We start from the raw sequence: 7,247 nt of genomic DNA, 5'->3' as shown, positions 1-7,247 counted from the left end.
AAGATTTTCAACAGACAAAACCTAAATGAAGTCAATAGTTCATTCAAGACAAGTCAGGGAAATGATAATAGAGAAGCACAAATCGGGGAAAGGGTGCAAGACCATCCCAAAGGCACTGAACATACCTCAGAGCACAGACAGTCCATGGTGAAACCACAGCCACACTGTCTCGGTCAGGCTGCCCCCTCAGAACTCAGTCACCGGAGAAGATTGGCACTTGAAAGAGAGGCTCCTGTCAAGTCAACAAAAACAAAGTTCAAAGTCCATTTACTATCAAAGTATGTATAAATTGTATAATTGACGAGATTTGTCTCCATATAGGCAGCCATGAACAAGAAACCTGTAACAATCCATAAAAAAGACCAACTAACACCCAAAGCACAAAATGAGAGGAAAAGACCAAACACAAATCATGCAAACAACAAAAGCAAACAACATAAGCAAGCAACAGCATTCAAAATGAAAGTGAGTCCGTGGACCCGAAGCCCAGAGCCGGCCCACAGCCTCAGTCTCAATGCAGCAGCAAACAGAAAAAGCCAGACCCTTGCTTCTGGTCCCAACAACCTGCGATTTCAATCGATCTGTCCCAGCGTTTAAATTGTCTAATCTCCCAAATCAGGATTCGGGCCCTGTCACTTCGCTATGGCCCATATCCTACCTTTCCAAATAGGCCACGCACTTACAGTGATCAGACCTCATCTCAGTTTATGTGGACGAGCTCCGAAACCCCTCTCCACTCCCCAAGCCCAGACTCAGTTTCGACCTCGTTCTGACTACTTCTCCTTGAACATGACTCGACCTCTCTCCGAATCCATCTCACACCCACACACCTCGATTCTCCAGTCAGCCTCGCCTTTCCTTGCCTCTTCATTATTTACAGTGAATGTTTACCACAATGTTCCACAGAAAAAGTGTTATGAATAAAGTCTTCAGAAGAGCCATCTTAAACTGAAGCCACCCTGTCACTCTGAGTGAGCTTCAGAACTCAGTGGCTGCGACTGGAGATGAAGTTCATGGCTCCACAATCTCTAAAGCCTTCCACAAAAAGGGTAATTATGGAAGAGTGACAAGGGAGAAGTCTTGGCTAAAAAAACATATCCTTGCCCACAAAGCTAATACAAACTTATCCTAAAAGAATATTGCCAATATCACCAGCTGTGAGAAATGTTTCAACTAAGTACAGAGCGAAGGGGGATGTATACTTTTGAACTGCCGGCTTCTCAGGTTTTGAATTCTTAATCTTTTAAACTTTACAATTTTACGTTTTTCCCAGCTGCACTGTGAAAAAAGGAGCACGTGATTCACAAATAAAAACTCTCAGATAAATTGATCTAAATCGCTGGTTGCAATAAACATGAATGTGAACAAAATGTTGGGTGCTGAATTCTTCTACAAGGATCAGGGACGATATATATTGAGACGATATAATATCTAAGCATCAGAGTGTTAAATCCATCTGGGTAGAGATGAGGAATAGTAAAGGAAAAAATCACTGGTGGGAGTTGTCTATCGGCCACTGAAAAATAACACTACAGTGGCACAGGGAATGAGCAGAGAAATATCTGAGGCATGTAAGAATGGAACAGCAGTTTTCGTGCAGGACTTTAACTTGCACATCGATTGGGGGGATCAAGTTGGTCGAGGCACTCTTGAGGAGGACTTCATAGAATGTACCCATGACAGGCTTCTTGAAATGCATGTTACTGAAACTACAAGGGAATGCGCTATCTTTGATCTGGTCTTGTGCAATGAGATGGGTAAAAATAGTGATCTTTTAGTTAGGGATCCACTTGCAAAGAGTGATCACAGGACGACCGAGTTTCTCATACAAATGGAGGGTGCAATAGTCCAATCTAAAACCAGTACATTGTGCCTAAACAATGGAGACTGCAGTGGGATGAGGGAGGATTTGGCTTGTGTAGACTGGGAACACAGGCTATATGGTGAGACAGCTGAGGAACAGTGGGAGAGATTTTTCAGGGTGCTCGAAAGCATATTGAGTTGAAAGCAAGGGTGGGGAAAGTCAGCTTTGGATAACGAAGGAAATAAAAGGCACCAAACTTAAAGCTTGTGCGTACAAAGTCTCCAAGAGTTGTGTGAAACTGGAAGATTGGGAAAACTTTAAAAAGCAACAAAGAACCACGAAGTAAGCAATAAAGAAATAGAAGCAATATTATCAAAATAAAGTAGCATAAAATATAAAAATGGATAGTAAAAGCTTTTATAATTATACAAAGCAGAAAAGGGTGGCTAAAGTGAACATTGGTCTCATGGAGGATGAGAAAACTGAATTGCTATTGGGGAATGAGGAAATGGCCGAGGCTTTGAATGACTATTTTATCTTCATTGTGGAGAACACATCTAACATGCCAAAGAGAGATATGGATGTGATGGGAGGCGAGGAACATCTGTACAACAGCTATCAATAAAAGAGACTGCGGTAAGCGAACATGTGCGGGTGGAGACAGGCAAGTCCCCTTGTCTTGAAGGAATGCATCCCAGGGTACTGAATGAAATGGCAGTAGTAGAGGCTTTGGTGATAATTTACCAAAATTGTCTGGACTCTGTTCAGGTCTCAGCAGATTGGAAGACAGTGAATATCATACCACTGTTCAAGAAAAGGATGTAGGCAAAAGGCAGGTATCTATAGGCCAGTTAGTTTAACATCTCTAGTTGGGAAAATGCTTGAAGCTAACATTTAAGAAATAGCGAGGTATCTGGAAAGTAATGGATCCTTCAGGCAGACACAGCATGAATTCGGCAAAGGCAGGTCTTGTTTGACAAAGTTACTAGAATTCTCTGAGGATATAATGAGCACAGTGGGTAGAGGGGATCAGATGGACATTGTCTACATAGACTTCCAGAAGGCATTTGATAAGGTGTTGCATAAAAGACTTATTCATAAGATAAGGATGCATAAAGCTGGGGGATGTATGAGCATGGATAGAAGATTGGTTAACTAATAGAAAGCAAAGAGTTGGGATACATGGGTGTTACTCTGGTTGGCAGTGGTGAGTGGTATGTCACAGGGGTCAGTGCTGGGCCCACAATTGTTCATGATATACATTAATGATCTGGAGAAGTGTAGTTTATCTAAGTCTGTAGATGATGCTAAATTGAGTGAAAAAGCAAATTGTGAGGAAGATTGGGAGAGTCTGCAAAGAGATATAGATAGGTTAAGTGAGAGGGCAAGGGTCTGGGAGATAGAGTACAATGTTGGTAAATGCAAGTTCATTATTCATCCATGTTGGAAGGAAAAATTGAAGATCAGATCATTATTTAAATGGTAAAAATTGCAGCTTGTTGTTGTGCAGAGGGACTGGGGAGTGCATGTGCATGAATCACAAAAGGCTGGTTTGCAGGAGCAGCAGCCTATCAAGAAGGCAAGTGGAATGTTGACCTTCATTGCTGGAGGGATTGAATTTAAGAGCAGGGTGGTTATGCTGCAACTGTACAATGTACTGGTATGGCTACACTGGAGTATTGCATGCAGTTCTGGTCTCCTTACTTGAGGAAAGATAGACTGGCTTTGGAGGTGGTGCAGGAGAGGCTCACTAGATAGATTTCAGAGGTGAGGGGGTTAGACTATGAGGAGAGATTGAGTCACCTGGGACTGTACTCACTGGAATTCAGAAGAACGAGAGGAAATCTTATAGAAATATATAACATTATGAAAGCGATAGATAAGATTGTGGCAGGAAAGTTGTTTCCATTGGTAGGTGAGACTAGAACGAGGAGACATAACCTCAAGATTTGGGGAGTAGATTTAAGAGGGAGATGAGGAGGAACTGCTTTTCCCAGAGAGTGGTGAATCTGTGGAATTCTCTACCCAATGAAGCAGTAGAGGCTACCTCAGTAAATATATTTAAGACAAGGTTGGATAGATTTCTGCATGGTAGGGGAATTAAGGGCGATGGGGAAAAGGCAGGTAGGAGGAGTTGAGTCCATGGCCAGATCAGCCATGATCTTATTGAATGACAGAGCAGGCTCGACAGGCCAGATGGCCGACTCCTGCTCCTATTTCTTATGCATTGTAGATAAATAGATAAATAAATAATACCGAGAACACGAGGTGTAGAGTCCTTAAAAGTGAGTCCAAAGGTTGTGGAATCAGTTTAGGATGGAGGCAAGTGAAGTTATCCACTCTGATTTTGCAGCCTGATGGTTGAAGGGTAACAACTGTTCTTGAACTAGTGATGTGAGATGCAAGACTCCTGTATCTCCTGCCCAATAGAAGCAGTGGGAAGAGACCATAGTCTGGGTGGTAGGAGTCCGTGATCATGGATGCTGCTTTATTCTATCAACACTCCTTGTAGATGTGCTCAGTGGTGGGGAGAGCTTTTCCTGTGATAGTCTGGGCTGACCCCACCACTTTTAACAGGCTTCTCCGTCCTTGTGTACTGGTGTGGGACTGGGACAAATCAGTCTTGAGGGGCTGGGACATCTTCTGCTCCTGGTGTGTTGTCTTCTTGCATAATGAGATGAGGGGCCTCAGGAGGTAACACTGGAGCAGAGTCCTGGTTTCATTCCATGCACTGATCAGCAGATTAAATGGCCACAGAAAACTGCCACTGGGGGAATGTGGAGACAATAACGTGTGATTAGGGTAGGATCAGTGTCAATGGTGTTTGATGGTCAGCAGGTACCCAGTGGGCCAAAGAGCCTGTTTCTGTGTTGTATGACTATGATTCTTACTCCCTTCCTCCCTCACCTCCGCTGTCTTTCACTTTCTCACTCTCCCAATGCAACTCCCCTCGAACACCTCAATGCATTGTTTTTGACCTGTGACCTTTCATCAAATGTGACCTGTGTCTATGATGTGAAAACCCCTCTGTTCTCAGTCTTTTTGCATCCGGTGGCAAACAGGAGAACAGAACAGGGCAGAATTAACCAGAGGGATGTTCCTATTGGAACTGTAATGGCCACAGAAGCAGAGTGAATAATTTGGAATGTTTTGCAGAGAAATTGAATATTCAGCCCAACAAACTGCATGGCATCTCTCTGACCCTCTGCTTTCTCTCCCCCCCTCCCCACCCCATCTCTCCCTGTACCACCTCACCACCACATTCAGGAACTCCGCTCACTTCCGTGGGTGAATTTGCATCTCTGGCTTTCAATACGTGACACCTGCGTGAGTGAAATGAACAGTCCATTGTTCTCAATCTGTGTGTTTTTGTTGCCAATGATTTCCTGTTGTTTGCCTCCCACCCTTCAGAAAGAGTGGAGTGGCATTAACAATTTTCCATTCCTCCAAAACCAGTCCAGAATCTAGTGATTGTTGAAAGATCACTACTAATGCCTCCACAATCATTTCAGCCACCACTTTCAGAACCCTGGGGTGTAATCCATCTGGTCCAGGTGACTTATCGACTTTCAGACCTTTCACCTACCCAAACACCTTCTCCTTAGTAATGGCAACTGAACTCATTTCTGGCATACTGACTGCAATCTTTCACAGTGAAGACCTACACAAAATACTTATTAAGTTTGTCCACCTTTCTTATTCCACATTACAACCTTTCCAGCATCATTTTCCACTCTTGTCTGTACTGCACTCTTCAATTATCTGAAAAAGCTTTTGGTTCCTTCTTTTATATTATTTCATCGATTCTCCTTATTCTTTTTTTCTATTGCCTTCGCTTGGTTTTTAAAGTCCTCTAGATTCCACTAAACATTGCTTTATTCTGTGCCCTCTCTTTTGCTTTTATCCTGTCTTTGACTTCCCTTTTCAGCCACATTTGCCTCACCCTCCCTTTACAATATTTCTTCATCTTTGGTATTTATCTATCCTGCAACTTCTGAATTACTCCCAGAAACTCCAGCCATTGCTGCTCTGCCAACACCACTGATGATGTCCGCTTCCAATCAACTTTGATCAGCTCCTCTCTCATGCCTCTGTAGTTCTCTTTACCCCACTGTAATACTGATACATCTGATTTTAGCTTCTCCCTCTCAAACTGCAGGGTGAATTCTATCATATCATGATCACTGCATCATTACATAACACCTAGACCTGTCTTTTCCTCTGTCGGCTCAATACAAACTGGGGATGTGAGGGGTAAGTGTTTTACTCAGAGAGTGATTGATGTCTGGTGTGGTGGTATAGTCAAATACACGAGAGGCTTTTAAGAGATGTTTAGATAGACACATGGATGTGTGGAAGATGTTGGGATATGGACATTCTGTAGGTTGGAGGGATTAGTCTGTTTGATTTGCTTTTAGCCGTATCGGCACAACATTATGGGCTGAAGGAGCTGTTCCTGTGCTTTACTGTTCTGTTTTACGTCTGTGTCCTTCAGTGGCCCAGTGAGAGTCCTGACCTTCACTCGATCAAACATCACTGGCAAGACGACAATAAAACTGTCTACTGCCACTCCCCAACTAATCTGGCACAGCTTGAGCAAATTTGCAGGGGTTAATGGGCAAATCTCGCTCCATTACGTTGAGCAAAGCGAATAAAGACTAATCTAAAAAGATTATTGGCTGTAATAGCTGTGAGAGGTGGTTCAGTTAAGTACTGAGCAAACGGGATGAATATTTAGACTAATGACGTTTCAGTTTTTGAATTTTTAGTTTCACCATACTTCAACGTTTTCCTTGCTTTTTTGGCTCCATTGTGAAAAAAGGAGCACATGATTCACAAATAAAAATTTTCAGTTAAATTAATCAATATCCCTTGTTGCAATACACATTAAGGTGAACAAGGTGTTGGGATCAGTTTAGTATTGAGGTGAGTGAAGTTATCCTCACTGGTTCAGCAGCCTGATGATTGAAGGGTAATAACTGTTCTTGACCTGGTGGAGTGAGACCCAAGGCTCCTGTACCTTCTGCCCAATGGAAGCAGTGAGAAGAGAGCACGGTCTGGATGGGGGTCACTGATGATGGATGCAGCTTTCTTATGTCAATGACCTTCTTGATGTGCTCAATGGTGGGGAGGACTGTTTCTGTGTTGTCTGACTCTGTGACTCACACTCTCTCTCCCTCCCCCCCTCACCTCAACTGTCTTTCACTTCCTTCCTCTCCGCTTTCCCCACCCCCAACACCTCACATTGTGCCAATGCCTCTTGATTCAACCTGTGACCTTTCACCAAATGTGACCTGTGTCTCTGATGTGAAAACCCCTCTGTTCTCAGTCTGTTTGCATCCGGTGGCAAACAGCAGAACCGAACAGTGCAGAATTAACCAGAGGGATGTTCCTGTTGGAACTGTAATGGCCACAGAAGCAGAGTGAATAATTTGGAATGTTT

This window comes from Hemitrygon akajei, unplaced genomic scaffold, assembly GCF_048418815.1.
Source record: "Hemitrygon akajei unplaced genomic scaffold, sHemAka1.3 Scf000221, whole genome shotgun sequence".
Taxonomy (NCBI): Eukaryota; Metazoa; Chordata; class Chondrichthyes; order Myliobatiformes; family Dasyatidae; genus Hemitrygon; species Hemitrygon akajei.
This window is presented reverse-complemented; position numbering follows the sequence as displayed.